We start from the raw sequence: 19,173 nt of genomic DNA on the forward strand, positions 1-19,173 counted from the left end.
CTCAGCAACTGGAGGCAAGTGCCTCTGAACACAAGGACATGGATGGAGTTGGATGGGATGAAGGTCTAAAAAATGATTAGATTCACAAATCTCTATCCACCCTAGTCCACGCTGCCAAGAACATGCCCTTCTACTCCAGCAGAAGATTGAAGAGTTCAGTGGTTAGAAGCAAAGGGAGCCTGAACTAGGGCTCCAGGAGCCCGCTGTGGCTGCGAGCGCAAAGCTGAGAGTAGGGGTCCTGTGCACAAGTCCACAGACAGCCTAGTGACGGTCTCAGGTCCCTCTTTCCCAGTTTACTCTATATGTGCTCAGGTCCGTGCCAGACAGAAAACTGGAAAACTTTTTTCCTGGGAAAAGTCAAAAGTCCAAGAGCAATGACCTATGGATGTTGAAACACTTGGAATTTCCCCATGGAAACAGTCCTCTCCAGTCACCTAAGGTAGAACCAATCATTGATTGGCCCCACCAACATACACAGCTTCCAATTATTGTTATCTGTTCTAATTAAAAACCAAAAACCAAGCAAACAAAAACTAAGCAGAGTGCCAAGGATCCGCAAACATTTGAGAAAAGTGTCTTCTGTGAAAGGTAGAAATCAAAATAATAAACAGAAAAATAAACTCAGAAAACATAGAGTGTGTAGGGAACATGGAAAAAAGAAATCCAGTGAAAGCTAAAGTTAATATTCTCAGAGTGATGGGAAAAGATACTGCAACCATGAAACAAGAACATGATGTTATTTTTAAAAAGGGAACATGCAGATATGAAAATACAAATGTTTAAAAATATGATGGCAAAAGTGAAAAATTCAAAGAAAGTCTGGAAAATGAAGTTAAGGAAACCTTCCATAAAGTAAGCCCAAAAAAAGATGGGGGATAAGAGGGAGAAGAAAAGATAAGACATGTGGTGTTGGAGAAGACTCTTGAGAGTCCATTGAACTGCAAGGAGATCCAACCAGTCCATTCTGAAGGAGATCAGCCCTGGGATTTCTTTGGAAGGAATGATGCTAAAGCTGAAATTCCAGTACTTTGGCCACCTCATGTGAAGAGTTGACTCATTGGAAAAGACTCTGATGCTGGGAGGGATTGGGGGCAGGAGGAAAAGGGGACGACAGAGGATGAGATGGCTGGATGGCGTCACGGACTCAATGGATGTGAATTTCAGTGAACTCTGGGAGTTTGTAATGGACAGGGAGGCCTGGTGTGCTGCAGTTCATGGGGTCATAAAGAGTCGGACACGACTGAGCGAATGAACTGAACTGAACTGAAGTGAGGCAAAAAAAAAGCTAATAGGAGTTCCTGAAAGGGAAGGAAGGAAGAATGGAAATTACCAAAAAATTAAAGAAATGTTCCAGAACCAAAGGTTTGAGTTCCAGATTTAAAAGGCCTGCCACACACTTCCCTAGTGGTCCAGTGGGTAAGATTCTGCTCTTCAAACACAGGGAGTCCAGGTTCAATCCCTGGTTGGGGAGCTAAAATTCCACATGCCATGCAGTGCAGCCAAAAAATTAAAATTAAAAAGGAGAGAGAGAGAAAAACAATGCAAAGAAGGCCCACCAAGTATAGTTCAAAAAAAGAGGAAAAAAATGACTCATACCAGGACCATCATCACGATGGTTCACAACACTGGGGACATAGTGTGCATATGACTCACTTCCAAAGAAGAAACACAGGTCAGTCACAGGCCTGGGAATCAGAAGGGAATCACTTTCCTCAATGGTGACCATGAAAGGAATGACAAGGTCAGAGGAAAAGTCTCTAAAATCCAGAAGGAAATGATTTACCACCCAGAATTCTATACCAAGTCACACTACTGATCCCACGTGAAGACAGAATAACACCTTCAGTCACACACATTTTCAAAGTTATACTTACCAAATACTCTTTCTCAGGAAGCTACAGGACAACCATCCTCACCCAGATTTTTTTAAAAAATAAATAAATAACACATGGGGGATGGGGAGCTGGGAAACGGGGGCTCCAGTACGGAAAACAGGTAAAGGGAACCACTAACGGTGAGAGAGGGAGATTGCAGAATGACAGCATCTGTAAACGTGTGTGTGTGTGTGTGTGTCTTCTCAACTGGGACTATATACATTCACAATAACCTGGACACTGGATGTTGAATTAACCAATGGTTAAAAAATTTTAGCCACTGAGAGGCAGAATGGAAAGAAAGTGTCACAGCAAGAAAGTAAATCATTATCTTCAATAGAGGGCAATCAGCAGAAAACAGCTAATGCTGCAAAGTAAAAGCAAAATAACAATGTGGCTGCCTGGTACTTAGCAAAGTTACTATGGGAAGAGGGAAAGCAGCAAAGAACTACCTGTCGTCGCCTCTCGAATGAGGGTCAGAGGTGGAGAGACATATGACACAGGACTGCCTCTTTTTGTTATAAATCCTACAGAAAAGATTAGATTAGCTAATCTGCAGTTCTTAAGTTTCTATTTGGATTTTTAGGACCTGTATTTTGTAACATGAGATGATGTGTAAATTTGAATCCCAAGTGTCTTACATAAATCCCTCTTGTTCTAACTAAACCCTCTTTCCTCACCCTTTATGGAAAGAAAATGTGTGCACTGTTTCATTCATGTCCAGTGCCAAGATGACGCACACCCCATATTCTTGGATGCTGACTAGACTCCCACATAATTATGCACAACTCTAAGTTTTCAGGGTTTCCATCTGGGGAGAGGCTTGGAGTAGGTTTGTGTACTAAAAGGAAATAAAGCCGGGAGGAGGTACCTTAGCGAAGCAGAACTAGAATAATTATGATAGTCAAACTACTTGTTCGAAAAAAGCAATCAGAAACTTCCTTTTCTATCTCATTCAAGCCTCCATCCTCAAAGGGACCTTGTGGAATTTCTTTGACCGTCACTAAGCAGGGAGCATTGGCAAAACCAAAATAGGTTTATGCCCTGGCTAATTTTATTTTAAATGGAAATTTCTCTGTGGTACATTGTTTAATGATGGAAAAATAGGAGCTATCACATCTTGAAGCTCTCAGCCTGGCTGCTGGCTTTGCAAAGTGAGAAATAACCTGCCGAGGGGTTCCAAGCTCACAGCCTCTGGCCCCTATGCTAGCTGCTGCCTGGTTCTCCATTCCTCTCCCCATCACAGAGCGCTGACCAGCAGACAAAGGCATTCATTTCTCCTCTTGTCTCTCTCAGCTGTCTCCACTTCACCTCCCACCTTTGGAAGTCCCAACATGGAATACAAAAGCAGAGGTGGTCGCCTAGCCCACAAACCAATCCCCTAGGGAGCAGGGAGCAGGATTAGGAGGTAGGACAGGCTTTGTGGCAGGAGGCAAGGGTGACGGATGGAAGGGGCGTGCATGCTTCGTCTCACACATGGGTACCAGCTTTCATCTTAGTGATGAAGATGCATGTAGTGGAAGGGAAAAAGTCTGTCTCACTCGGCTTCCCTTTTGCAGTGACAGTTCCTGCTCAAAAGGCCAGGTTCCACGTGTAGGGATCTAGAGTACCTGAGAGTGTGGGTGATCTCAGACAGGAAGCCCTCAGCACAGCCCTAGTAGCCAAGGCACATTCTTGCTGCCCCCACACTCCCATCCCCACTGCAAGCCTGAAACACAAGGAGTGCAGCTTCACCATATTTTAGGGAAATCAAGCTTCTGGTTTCAGCAGTCGCTTATCTTATGGCCTAATCTCATGGCAAATAGAACTACTTCCAGCACAATCCTAGCTCAGGTGAGGAAAAAGACACAGCCTGAGACCCTGTGGAGCACTGTCCCTGTTCTCACACGCACAGTGTATCCTTACAAGCATCTCAGGCTTCCAGCATGATCTGTCACCTCACTCCAGACCTTCACCCAGCCACCTTCCCAAAAGACAAACTACGTGTCACCAGAATGTATTTCATTAGCCTACAAAGGCTAATGAAATCACCTCATTTCAACACACTGTACTTTCCAAGGCTTGATGGATTTCAAATATGTTATTGACTTGCACGAGGCTTAAATGAACCAAAAATATTAGCATTCTTCAGTGAGTTCACCCAACCAGGTGATGCTTCAAAGAGGACTCTTGTGGGATGTGCATTCAGTATCAGGGTCGGGGTGCTTTGATAGGACCTTCTCAGGAACACCCTCACAAATCTTATGGGTTCTATCCAGCCATTCTTCCTTGAGTGAAAGGACTGTGCTGGACATGCAGAAAGTTTCAGACATGGCACAAGACCTCTTTTCTTGAGGAAAATCCCTGTGCTAAAGAAAAGGAAACAAACCTAAAACCCAGGGGAAAAAAAAGGAAAGATTCCTGGAGTGGCACAGACCGTGAGACGGGTAACGAGGAGAAGGCAGCTCCTCCTGGCTGAGGGAGCCTGAGACACAGAAGGCTGCTCTGAAATGGGCCTTGGGAAGCCGGAGCATTTACTTCCATGAGCTCAGATGTGAAAAGAGGGTTGCCAGGCAAGGGGATGGTGGGAGCAAAGGCCTGTGATGAGTGGACTTGACCCAGGAACAGAAGGCCAGCTCTCCGAAGCACATGCCAGATGGGGTAATGATGGAACCTGGTCCTGGGCTTTGGAAGTCACAACTTGCGTTTCAGTTTTCCATCAGAGTAAAGGAATTAGACTAACTGATTTCTACAATCTCTCAGTTCAGTTCAGTCACTCAGTTGTATCCGATGCTTTGCGACCCCATGGGCTGCAGCACAACAGGCTTCCCTGTCCATCACCAACTCCCAGAGCTTGTTCAAACTCATGTCCAACAAGTTGGTGATGCCATCCAAACATCTCATCTTTTGTCGTCCCCTTCTCCTCCTGCCTTCAATCTTTCACAGCATCAGGGTCTTTTTCCAATGAGTCGGTTCACATCAGGTGGCCAAAGGATTGGAGTTCCAGCTTCAGCATCAGTCCTTCCAATGAATATTCAGGACTGATTTCCTTTAGGATGGACTGGTTGGATCTCTTTGCAGTCCAAGGGACTCAAGAGTTTTCTCTAACACTGCAGCTCAAAAGCATCAATTCTTTGGTGCTCAGCTTTCTTTACAGTCCAGTTTTCACATCCATATGTGACTACTGTAAAAACCATAGCTTTGACTAGATGGACCTTTGTCTAGGGTCTCTGCAGCTTTGTAACTCCAGGAGGCAGGAAAGAGGGCTGCAGAGTCTAGAACCAGAGAGCCTATAATGCCAGGGGATGACCCAGGAGCTTCTCACTGAAGCTGATGGAGCATCACTAGAGGGTGGGAATGGAACTGCGGCACAGGCAAGGCTGTTTATCTGCAGTGGTGGCAGCAGAGTCGAGGTGAACTGGAGAGGCCACATGTTAGAGGCAGAGGCAAGGAAAGGAAGGGCTGGAGCCCAGACTTCAGCTCATAAGGTAAAGGGGAGCCAGCCCTGCCCTCCACACCTTAAAGGAAAGGAAGGTAAGCAGCTTTACCACCTAGACCTAGAATGAACCTTGATAAAATCTAGCTCCTCAATTTCACTCATTTTATTTTTTTTTTTAAGTTCAGATTTTGTTTTATTCACTTTTTTGACTCCACTGCACAGCTTGTGGGATCTTAGTTCCCCAACCAGGGATCAAACCCATGCCCTCAGCAGTGAAAGCACGGAGTCCTAACCACTGGACCTCCAGGGAAGTCTCTCAACTCACTCATTTTAAAGATAAAGAAATCGAAGTTCACATAACCAGCTGGGGACAGAGAAGGACCAACACTCTGTTCTCCAGATTTCCAACTTAGCATCTTCCAGGGGGTGCCTTCTTGCTGGTCCGCCCTCCCAGGAGAGCTCACTGGCAGCTTGTACTAACCTTTGTATTTATTTTCTGGGCTCCTTCTCTATCCTCTGAGAGTCCCAATACACACTGTATTCACTGTGGATCAGTTATTAATCAAGCTCAATCAGATGTAAGGGGGAATTTATTAGCCTTCGCCATTGGGAATACCACTAGAAAAACTTAAGCTGTATGAACCAGGGCCAGGTGGTCACCAGTACTCGGTGCGTACTGGCTGTGTATATCTTTGTGTTACCCAAGTTCATTTCTGCTTTGCCTTACATGTCAGCATTTCTATATGTTGGGGACATGGCTGCCAGCAAATTCAACTTAGCAGACCCAGAGGAAGCAGGGGCGGGGGGGAGCTTCTTCTCTGTGTTCATATATCAGTCACAGAGAAGGACCCTGGTTGGTCTTGGAATGATTACCTGCCCTGCCCTTAGAGGTATCCTTGTTGATTACAATTAGCCATGCCTTGTTCACAGGATCATCCTCTAGCCAGAAGGTCAAAGTCTATTTCTAGAGGAAGACACTTGGGAAAACGTTTTATGTGAACAAAATGGAATCGGTGGTTTAACCTACTAAGCCCATCTCTATGTGAAGCTCCTCGGGGAGTTACCATTAACATAATCCATTGCCTCTGTCCAGGGCACGTCTCCCACATGGTAGGACATAAGATTGGAAATACAAAGTGAGCTGGGCAGGCAGATCGTGGTGTGAGTCACTGAAGAACATTCAGGCAGTGGCATAATGTTTCACGCAACCATTTTAATGCTGCTCCACTGATGTTTAGATAAGAGAAATCCATACAAGGTTCCCATGTAGAGGTTTACCCCCATGTACCAGACCTTGCTGGCATCAAACTTCTATAAAACACCCCTCTCCAGAGCAGAGGCCAGCTGGCCTCTGTCTCAAGGCCCCACCTTGTCTGTTCTCTTGACACAAGCCTGTTTTCAGGCAACATGTATTTGGACAACTCTGGCCTCATTTTTGCTCACTTTCTGGGTGTTTTGGCCCCAACTTGGAACCCAGTTTGAGTAACTGTGTCTCTGTCTGGTTCCCAAACTCAGTGTCTTGTTCACAGAACCTTGCCTCTTTCTCCATGCCTCAATGCCTGCTTTGGATCTCCATTCCCAGAAGACCACAGCTCAACCTTATTCTCCTCTGTCCTCTCTCAGATCCTGACAGGTGTCCCAGCCCAAGAACAGAGAACTCACACCTTCACTGGTACCATCTGCCTAGGTCTCCATGCATCACCTCCTCCTGAATTCCCTTTGCCCTGCTGCACTTCAACATTCCACCATGGCCCTCCTGGTGCTGACCATTAGAGAAGCCATTTCCTACATCCTGGCTTTTCTTCTAGACTTTGCCTCGAGTGCCTATCCCCACTCAGGGGGTGGTCTTGCCTGGTCCCAGCCTGACTCCCCCAGCTATACTAAGCAATATACGCCATGGTAGCTATAACACTAAGGCCACAGTCCCAAAACCCCATCCCTTAAACCCAGCTGTGCACAGGTAAGAGGCTGGAAGTTTGGAAATATCCATGGCCAAGTGACAGCCAGCCCAGTGTTCTATCTACATTTGTACTTTCCCACAGAAATTCTGTGAAACTAACAGATGCAATGGAGTCTATGTACAGAAAGAATTATGACCATCTTGTTACACCCTAACTAAGCAATGAAGGGTTGAGACCAAACCATCTGTGACTTCCGGAGCTAAGACTTCCCAAGGCAAACATACTACTTATTTGATTTGTCTTCATAGTTCTTCCAGACTTAGTGGAAGGAAAGACGTGAGGCCCCCACAGTATGGGGTTCTAGGCTCAAATGCATCAGGCGCCAATGTCCCAGGAGCGTAGAGCAGTGGATCTCAAAGTGTAGTATCCAGAACAGCAACAGCATCACCCCAGAACCTTTTAGAAATGCATATTCCCAAGCACCACCCAGAGCTACTGAATCAGATACTCTGAGCCCCTTATATGGTGTTTGAACAAGCCCTCCAGGGAAACTCATGCTCATTACGGTGACTACACTAGGAGTTCTAAAAAATTCAGATGTTCACTCCCCCTCAAAAGATCCTGATTGGATCTGACCTCGCTGAGACCTGGGCACCTGTGTTTCAAAAATCTCCAAGGTGACTCTTCACAGTCACTATTGAGAGCCACTGCCTCCAGGTATGCGAAGTCCTGCAGTTTTGCTCCAAGGCAAAGCTGTATCCGCTTCCTTCTCCCCACCTTTCCTACTTCCCTGTCCATGGACACCTATCCTTACTCCGCCTGTTCAGTCCCCGCAGGATGGACTGTCCAAGCTTGACAAAGGCTCATTTTCCAAGGTTCCATAAACTCAAGCCTCTTGTTATTCAGTGTTTTTGTGTTAGTTGTGGTTTCATGGACATGCTGTGAAACTGCACCCACATGTCTGCAGCCCTGGCTGAACTCTATTTAGGCAAAGTCACATATGTTATGTGTAAGGATTGCATTGTGCAAAGAGAGAATATCAGTGAAAATAAAATAAATAAGAAAAGGAGAAGCAGGAGGCATCAAAGGAATAAGATGTGTGTGGTGTGTGTGTGCCTGCACTCAAATTGCTTCCCACTCTTTATGACCTCATGGACTGTAGCCCACCAGGCTCCTCTCTCCATGGGATTCTCCAAGCAAGAATACTGGAGTAGGGTGCCATTTCCTTCTCCAGGGCATCTTCCTGACCCAGGTACTGAACCTATGTCTTCTGCATTGGGAGGCAGATTCTGTACCACCATACTACCTGGGAAGCCCAAGATATGGGGACTTCACTTCAGTCCAGCCACCGTGTGTCTGTTCTTCATGGAAGTCCCCTCAAAAGCACCTGTTTTAGTTGGATCCAAACCTGTAGCCAGTCATCAATCAGGGCCAGGTGACATGTGGGGGCTGAGGCTACATCTAATGTTTCCCTCCAAATCAGTGGTTCTCAACCTTTAAATAAAAGGATATTTTTAATGACAAAATACTTCTCAGAGCTCCACCTATAGCCAATTTCCTTATAGCTTTGTTGGATGAAGAAAATCCACAACGAAAACTATTTTGAATTCATCACACTTATAAATGAACTCGTATTTTGTTTATCACATGAATCTGAAGATTCATCAATTCAGTTCAGTTCAGTACCTCAGTTATGTGCAACTCTTTGTGACCCCAGGAACTGCAGCACGCCAGGCCTCCCTGTCCATCACCAACTACTGGAATTTACTCAAACTCAGGTCCATTGAGTTGGTGATGTCATCAAACCATCTTATCCTCTGTTGTTCCCTTCTTCTCCTGCCTTCAATCTTTCCCAGCATCAGCGTCTGTTCAATAAGTCAGTTCTTCACATCAGGTGGCCAAAGGGTTGGAGTTTCAGCTTCAGCATCTAGTCCTTCCAATGAATTATTCAGGACTGATCTCCTTTAGGATGGACTGGTTGGATCTCCTTGCTGTCCAAGGGACTGTCAAGAGTCTTCTCCAACACCACAGTTCAAAAGCATCAATTCTTTGCTCAGCTTTCTTTATAGTTCAACTCTCACATCCATACATGACCACAGGAAAAACCATAGCTTTGACTAGATGGACCTTTGTTGGCAAAGTAATGTCTCTGCTTTTTAATATGCTGTCTAGGTTGGTCATAGGTTTTCTTCCAAGGAGCAAGTGTCTTTTAATTTCATAGCTGCAGTCATCATCTGCAGTGATTTTGGAGCCCCAAAAAATAAAGTCTGTCACTGTTTCCATTGTTTCCCCATCTATTTGCCATGAAGTTATGGGACCCGATTACAAGACCTTAGTTTTCTGAATGTTGAGTTTTAAGCCAACTTTTTCACTCTCCTCTTTCACTTTCATCAAGAGGCTCTTTCATTCTTCTTCACTTTCTGCCATAAGGGTGGTGTCATCTGGATATCTGAGGTTACTGATATTTCCCCTTGCAATCTTGATTCCAGCTTGTGCTTCATCCAGTCCAGTATTTCTCATGATGTACTCTGCATAAAAGTTAAATAAGCAGGGTAACAATATACAGTCTTGATGTATTCCTTTCCAAATTTGGAACTAGTCTGCTGTTCCATGTCCAGTTCTAACTGTTGCTTCTTGACCTGCATACAGATTTCTCAGGATGCAGGTCAGGTGGTCTGGTATTCCCATCTCTTTAAGAATTTTCCACAGTTTATTGTGATCCACACAGTCAAAGGATTTGGCAGTCAATAAAGCAGAAATAGATGTTTTTCTGGAACTCTCTTACTTTTTTGATGATCCAACAGATGTTGGCAATTTGATCTCTGGTCCTATGCCTTTTCTAAATCCAGCTTGAACATCTGGAAGTTCATGATTCACATACTATTGAAGCCTGGCTTGGAGAATTTTGAGTATTACTTTGCTAGCGTGTGAGAAGAGTTCAATTGCATGGTAGTCTGAGTATTCTTTGTAATTTCCTTTCTTTAGGATTGGAATGAAAACTACCTTTTCCAGTCCTGTGGCCACTGCTGAGTTTTCCAAATTTGTTGGCATATTGAGTGCAGCACTTTCACCACATCATCTTTTAGGATTTGAAATAGCTCAACTGGAATTCCATCACCTCCACTAGCTTTGTTCATAGTGATGCTTCCTAAGGCCCACTTGACTTCACTTTCCATGATGTCTGCTCTAAGCGAGTGATCACACCATCATGATTATCTGGGTCATGAAGATCTTTTTTATATAGTTCTTCTGTGTATTCTTGCCTCCTCTTCTTAATATCTTCTGCTTCTGTTAGGTCCATACCATTTCTGTCCTTTGGCCCATCTTTGCACGAAATGTTCTCTTGGTATCTCTAATTTTCTTGAAGAGATCTCTAGTCTTTCCCATTCTGTTGTTTTCCTCTATTTCTTTTCATTGATCACTGAGGAAGGCTTTCTTATCTCTCCTTGCTATTCTTTGGAACTGTGCATTGAAATGGGTATATCTTTCCTTTCCTCCTTTTCCTTTCACTTCTCTTCTTTTCTCAACTATTTGTAAGGCCTCCTCAGACAACCATTTTGCCTTTTTGCATTTCTTTTTCTTGGGGATGGTCTTGATCTCTGTCTCCTGTACAATGTCACGAATCTCCGTCCTTAGTTCTTCAGGCACTCTGTCTATCAGATCTAATTCCTTGAATCTGTTTGTCACTTCCACTGTATCATCGTAAGGGATTTGATTTAGGTCATACCTGAATGGTCTAGTGCTTTAGCCTACTTTCTTCAATTTAAGTCTGAATTTGGCAATAAGGAGTTTATGATCTGAGCCACAGTCAGCTCCCAGTCTTGTTTTTGCTGACTACATAGAGCTTTTCCATCTTTGGCTGCAAAGAATATAATCAATCTGATTTCAGTATTGACCATCTGGTGATGTCCATGTGTAGTCTTCTCTTGTATTGTTGGAAGAGTGTGTTTGCTATGACCAGTGTGTTCTCGTGGCAAAATTCTATTAACCTTTGCCCTGCTTCATTCTCTACTCCAAGGCGAAATTTGCCTGTTACTCCAGGTATTTCTTGACTTCTTTTGCATTCCAGTCCCCTATAATGAAAAGGACATCTTTTTGGGGTGTTGGTTCTAGAAGGTCTTGTAGATCTTCATAGAACCATTCAACTTCAGCTTCTTCAGCATTTCTGGTTGAGGCACAGACTTGGACTACTGTGATATTGAATGGTTTGCCTTGGAAATGAACAGAGGTCATTCCGTCATTTTTGAGATTTCATCCAAGTACTGCATTTCGGACTCTTATGTTGACTATGATGGCTACTCCATTTCTTCTAAGGGATTCTTGCCCACAGTAGTATATCTAAGGGGTACCTGAGTTAAATTCACCCTTTCCAGTCCATTTGAGCCCACTGATTCCTAAAATGTCAATGTTCGCTCTTGCCATATCCTGTTTGACCACTTCCAATTTTCATACCGGTGTACTAAACATTTGTTTACTCAGCCTAGAGGCAGTGCTTGAGGTATAAATGGATTCTGCCCACTGCAGTCACTCTGCAGCTCCAGAGAAATCACCACTTTACAGAAGGAGCGGGGGTAATGGGAACTCAGAGCCATTTTGTACCAGATTTTTGTATGTAAATGTCAAAGTTCTCTTGCATCCACCACTGTTGGGAGCCCTAGAGCTGCTTAACCATCACCAGGTACACTGTGGTGTCTAAAATAAACACGTTGAGGAGCTCTGGTACACTGCTGGTAGGAATGTAAATTGGTGCAGTTGCTATGGAAAACAGTATGGGTTCCTTTGATAATTAAAAATAAAAATACCATACTATCCAATGATTCCACTCCTTGGTATTTATCTTAAGGAAACAAAAACACTAATTCAAAAGATATATGCATCCCAATGTTCCAATGTTCATAGCAACACTATTTACAATAGTCAGGATATGGAAACAACGTAAGTGTCCATCAGGAGATGAATGGATAAAGGTGATGTGGCACACACACACACACACACACACACACACACACAGACACACACACAGACACACACACACAATGAAATATTACTCGGCCATAAAACAGAATGAAATTTTGCTATTTAAGACAACATGGATGGACCTGCTGGGTATTATGCTTAGTGAAATAAGTTAGACAGAGAAAGATAATTATTGGATGATTTCACTCTTACATGGAATCTAAAAAAAATAAATAAAACAAACAAATATAACACACAAAAAGCAAAAAGACAAAAAGGCTCCTTGATTCCTGCCTACATTTTTCTGAACCATTCACACTTGAAAAATTAATCTGATCTATTTAATTCCAATTCCTTAAGAGAACAGACCAAACCAAGTAAGTTTGGTTCTTTCTTATCCTGGTATGACTTGAGCCTCCATCTCTTAGGCAAGGCCACCTCCTCACTGTCCCAATCTGTTAAGAGCCCCCTGACGACCTCCTCATCTCCTCCAATCTCCTATCCTCCTGAGATGGTAGACATTCTAAAGTATAAGCCTGATGGTGACTTTTCCAGCCCCTCATTGGCCTTAAGAAAAATTCAATTCCTGAACATAGTGTAAAGGGTGCTTCAGGATTGGCCCCACCTCATCTCACTTATCTTCTGCTTAGCAAACCTTGTCTTGTGAAACATGCTAGAGCCTACCTAACCACTTTCAGTTCCTTGAATTTATAGCTTTTCTGTATTCTCCTTTCCCTCATTAATTCTTACTCATTTTCATGCCTCATCATAACCATCAGCTCCCCGAGTGTCTTCTATGACCACCATTCGTCTGGACTGTCTCGCTCTTGGACAGTCTCAGAGTACTTTGTGCAATTGTGTGCTCGGTCACTCCATCACGTCCAGAGCTTTGAGACCCCATGGATTGCAGCCCACCAGGCCCCTCTGTCCATGGAATTTCCCAGGCAAGAATACTGGAGTAGGGTGCCATTTCCTACTCCAGGGGGTCTTCTCAACCCAAAGGCTGAACCCAAGTTTCCTGAATCTCCTGCATAGGCAGGTGGGTTCTTTACCACTGCACCACCATATTGTGTTAGCTCATTTTCAGGAATTCTGGATATATTACAGAAAGAAAGCAGGAAAAATTGATTCAACTGAGCTGTGCTCACACATAAGAGGTAAAGACAGCAGTCTCCAGATAACATTCTCCTTCTTGGCTGGTTCTTTGGGACTAATCTACAGGTGATGGGCTTCCCTAGTTGGTAAAGAACCCATCTGCAATGACAGAGACCTGGGTTTGATCCCTGAGTTGGGAAGATCCCCTGGAGAAGGGAATGGCTACCCACTCCAGTATTCTGGTCTGGAGAATTCCATGGTCTGTATAGGCCATGGGGGTCACAAAGAGTCAGACATGACTGAAAAACTTTCACTTCACTTTACTTCACTACAGGTGACTACCAAGGCTACAGGACACACAAAGGCACTTTCCATCCAATTTCTCAGCTCACCCCACTCCCCACCTTTGCCATTATTTGAGCAGGATATGACCAGCCTGGTTGGTCTTTAGTAATTAAGGGACTAGCATTCTCCTCACTGTTAGGAAGAAATTAAAGAATATTTAGTAACATTTCTCCCTAAGGGTTTGGGACCCAGAGGCCTCTCATGAGTTTCTAAAGCCATTCTACTTCCACCAAGGAGATATTTTTTTAATGATCTCAGAAGAACAACATAGATCTTATATTTTCATGAAAGGGAAAAGGCAGAGCAAATCTATGCAATTGGTCCTTCCAAGGGTCCTTCTTGATAGCAAGACAGAGCATTTCTGTGGACAACACAAAATAACACACAATACAGAGAATCATCTTCCCTTGGCAATCTAAATAAAACCTGGGATAATTTCATAATTTCCTCATTATGCTCAATTCATGGAGCTTGGGTAAGATTTACATGTCATTTTCAAAACAAAAGCTCTAAGCTCTCTAAGTAAATATTCCAGACAGCAAACATGTCTTTTTTTAAGCAAAAATAAATCTGTAGGACCTTTTCCATTTGAAAATAAAGTATGTTCATTATGTATATTCAAAAATTTGGTATTTCTAAAAGAGAAAGTAAATAAAACTCAAAATTTCAACACCCAAAACTATTAGTGCTATTTTTTGAAAAAGCTGCAAGCCAAGCTGAGTTTTATCATTCCTCCAATCACAAATTCTCTCAAGCCTTCCCACATGCAGAACTCTTTGTCCTAAAGACTCTTCTCATCCCTCCAAATCCCTGCCTTTAACCTCCTTCCCCTATCTTAGGTTAGACATTATTACTGACTACAACTAATTATTAAGTAATGATGTCATTGATAATGTGATACCATGCAATAAAATTCAGTAAAGCACACTGCAGCACAATACAATATAATAATTATTGGACATAATTTCCACCAGGACCCCCCCCACACACACCCGACTCCCCAAGGCCAGGGTGGTTGGTCTTGCCTTGTACTCTCAAAGCATCAATCACAGAACTGTTCATCCTGTTATAATGCGATTACTACTGATTCTTCTCTTTCTCCCACCAGCCTGTAAGCTTCATGAGAGCGGGGGTCAAGTTCACTGCCGTCGTAAGTACCCAGCATCATCCATTGTCTTTCTAGGTGAAGGGTAACTCCAGATATTGTTCTATAAACTGCCTTGCTGCTCAATGATAGTGAACATACTTCTGTGTCAATCAAGATAGAGCTATATTGTTACTCTAAATGACAGGTGCCATTGCATGGAAAGCATAATTTCTTCAACCAAGCTTGTACTGACTGCTCCTGTAACATTCAATGAGACCAGAGGATCATCTCATACAGAACTTCAGGTTCAACAGGGATCACTGGGCTGTAAGAATCTAGGAATTCTGCTATGATGAAATTTGACACAAGCGTATTCTTACACCTTCCATCTGACCCAAAGTTCTTTTGCTGCTTACTTCCTGTGCGTAGCTGCGTTTTGATGGTTGATTGTCTCCAGGTTCATGACCTTCAGCTAAATGATGCAACAATGTTTTAAAATGTGTAGTATTTTCTAAGCATCTGTAAACTGCTATTTAGTAATGTCAGCTTAGGGAAAAGATGCCATTCTGAGAAAAATACTTTACCTAGAAGAGACCATGAGATAGATAACCCACACTGACAAAGTAAAACTGATCTTTTTTGTACATTACCTCAAAAACTTCTAAGAATTGAGCATATTCCAGCCCTAGACACGAAACAGTCCACTTACTCCCTATTAAGTTGGATTCACAGAGCTCCTGTTATAAACCCAGGACCATGCTAGGTACTATGGAAAGAATACGTCAGATCTTTTTGCTCTGGGAAAGCTTAGAGTCTTTTTAAAGGATAAGATGTTTACATCAAAAGCTTTGGACCCCCAACATTCAATTCAGAGCCCCACAAATGTACAAACACGCTTGCATTTATCAACAAACATAACCCACCTTCTCCTGGAAAAGCAGGTGAGTCAAAAAGGCTTTCAAAATAATTCAAGGACTCAGGGGGAAATGACTCATTCACATTAAGAAAGGATTCTTTAGCGCTACTGAACCAAGGCAAGAGGAAGCTGAGCAAGGCTGTAGGGCATCATTTTTCTATCTAAATATAAATATTATCACTTTTTGCCATGTCGAGATGTAGACACACAGCTGAGTAATGACCGGAGCTTCTTGCATCAATGCCGTCATACATCATGGTAATGACACCAAACATTTACATATTTCCTGCCCTCAAGGTGTTCAGAGGCTCTTTACAAACTTTTTAAAATTTATTTTTAATTGGAGGATAATTGCTTTATAATATTCTGTGGGTTTCTGCCATACAACAACATGAATCAACCATAAGTTTACATATGTCCTTCCCTCTCGAAGCTGCCTCCCACCCCTCCCCATCCCACCCCTCTAGGTTGTCACAGAGCATCGGGTTGAGCTCACCATGTTACATAGCAACTGACAAACTTTTTCAAAGATAAAACAATCTATGGATACCAGAGAAGACATCTCCTTCTGCTGGACCTGAAGTGGGGCATGCTTGGGGACATTGTGCAGGAATTTCTGCCTATGGGAGTGGCCAATAGAGGAAGATAATGGATAAACTGGAAGATAATGGATAAAGATTGGGATTGACATATATACACTATTACATTGGAGAAGGGCATGGCAACCTACTCCAGTATTGCTGCCTGGAGAATCCCGTGGACAGAGGAGCTTGGCTGGCTACAGTCCATGGGGTTGCAAAGAGTTGGACACGACTGAGCAACTAAGCACAGACACACACACTGGTGATTAAATTCACAGAGGTCTATATACAAGTTAATGGACCACTCTTTACATTAACAAATGGATGCAACTCAAATTCCTTGTATTGCAGGCAGATTCTTTACCACTGAGCCACCGAGGAAGCCCTCTTTAGTCCAGCAAGACTGGAAGCAAAAGCTGGTCACACAACCAACACACGTGATTGGATCCAGCACGTTTTTCTTCCTCTGAATTATCTCTCTACTTGTGATTCAGTTGCCTGCTATGGGAAAGACTGTTATCAATAGTTCTCATCAAATTCTCCAAATGCCACCCAATACTTCCCAGACGCCCTTAGAGTTAGATCAGGGCCCACTGACTAGTTCTGATCAACAGACAAGGAACGGAAGTGAAGTGTGTCACTTCCGGTTTGGGAGTTAGAATCAGTGCCTTTGCTGTCATTCTCCCCTGGGGCAGCAACTTGGGAGGCTACATGGTGAGAAGGCGGCCTCAAAAGACGGAGGACTGTGGGAGCAAGGAACCAACTCGCCAAATGGAGAACTCCATCTAATCTGAGCCCAACTGTGGTTGTGAAGGAAACTTTCATTGGACTAAACCATGGGGATACCAGGTTTACCTGTCACACAGCACAGCCTACCCTCTCTTGCCAGATACTGTCTGCTAGCCATTCCTACCCCTTCATTCCCTCCTGACAAAGTCCCGGTATTGTACATGGTTCACTCTCTGATTGACCACAGGCTCAGAGCAAGTGATGCCTCTCCAGCCTAAGGGGTCATGAAAGGATCTCAGCCAATAGCAATGGTTTTATTTGCCTTGCCAGAGATTGATTAAGACTTGCACATGTGATTCTATTCTGGACAAGGGGTTAAAAGGGAAATCTCCTGGGGAAATTCTGGAAATAACTTTATTTACTTTTAAAAAGAAATTGGAGAAGTCATCTCTGTTATGTCTCAAGATGCAACTCATGCAGGAGTGATGCTTGGGACCACTGCAGCCATCTTACAACCATGAGGTTGAGGCAAAAGCCAACATGGAAAAAAAAACAACAGAGAAAAAAATGTGAACATAGCCTGAATTCTTGAAATAATTGAGCCATAAGTTAACCAACTCTGTAGCCACTCTGATCTTTTTATTATTTGAGATGTGAAAAATACTGGCCATTCAAGTTAGCAAATCTCAACCCTTGCTGCACATTAGGAAAAGCTGGGGAACATTTGAATGCCAATGCTCCAGTTCCCCTCACCAGAGATTCTGGTTTATCAGACAGCAGTTCAGCCCAGACATAGTTCTCTTAAGCTCTCAGCTAATTCTAACATACAGTCAGAATGACAGATCACCACAGGAATTCAAGCTTCCTGAGGATACAAACTACATCCTTCCGATATTTGATGCCTCTGTGAGCACCGAACATAGAGCCTACTGTGTAAACAGTCTCCTCCATAATTGGAAAATAATAACCCATAATGCAGGTAATCTGGGCTCATCTCTCTAGAGGTATATTTTCTTTTTTTTTTTTTCTTTCTTAAAAATTTTTTTATTGTAGTACAATCAGCACATAGTAAGTGCATAAATCTCAAGTATACAGCTGGTTGTTGCTGTTCAGTTCTACGTTGTGTCTGACTCTTTGCAACCCCATGGACTGCAGCATGCCAGGCTCCTCTGTTCTTCACTATAGATATAGATGTATGTAACCACAATCCAGAAGAGAGATAGGATGTTTTTAGCATGCAGATGGATTCTCTATACTCTTTACCAGTCATACCTTTCCCCAAGAAATAACCTCTATTTTGACTTCTTTCATCAAAGATTAGCTTTTCCTGTTCTTTCATTTTTATAAATGGAATCATAATATGTATACATGCAGTGCTGCCTTGGTCTGAAGTCAGACCAAGTATATATGACTACATACATGTGGATCTTATTCTCAACTTTCTCTAACCTTGCACCAATATGACGCTGTCCTAATTACTATCACTCTATGAAGTCTCAACATTTGTTAACAGAAGTCCTCCAACTTTGTTCTTCTTCAGGATTGTTTTTTATAGCTTTTGCTTTTCAACAGAAACATTTTAGAAACAACTTCTGAATTTGTGTGTGTTCAGGCACACACACACACACACACATATCTTGATGGGCTTTTTATTGGGATTGCATTGAACCTACTCATCAATATGGGAAGAACTGACACCTTCCAATCCATATTGAGAATTCAAATCAATATGGAGAAAAGGGAACCCTCTTACACTGTGGTGGGAATGCAAACTAGTACAGCCACTATGGAGAACAGTGTGGAGATTCCTTAAAAAACTGGAAATAGAACTGCCTTATGATCCAGCAATCCCACTGCTGGGCATACACACTGAGGAAACCAGAAGGGAAAGAGACACGTGTACCCCAATGTTCATCGCAGCACTGTTTATAATAGCCAGGACATGGAAGCAACCTAGATGTCCATCAGCAGATGAATGGATAAGAAAGCTGTGGTACATATACACAATGGAGTATTACTCAGCCATTAAAAAGAATACATTTGAATCAGTTCTAATGAGGTGGATGAAACTGGAGCCTATTATACAGAGTGAAGTAAGCCAGAAGGAAAAACACCAATACAGTATACTAACGCATATATATGGAATTTAGAAAGATGGTAACGATAACCCTGTATACGAGACAGCAAAAGAGACACTGATGTATAGAACAGTGTTATGGACTCTGTGGGAGAGGGAGAGGGTGGGAAGATTTGGGAGAATGGCATTGAAAC

The sequence above is a fragment of the Bos taurus genome, chromosome 26 (genome assembly GCF_002263795.3).
Source record: "Bos taurus isolate L1 Dominette 01449 registration number 42190680 breed Hereford chromosome 26, ARS-UCD2.0, whole genome shotgun sequence".
Taxonomy (NCBI): Eukaryota; Metazoa; Chordata; class Mammalia; order Artiodactyla; family Bovidae; genus Bos; species Bos taurus.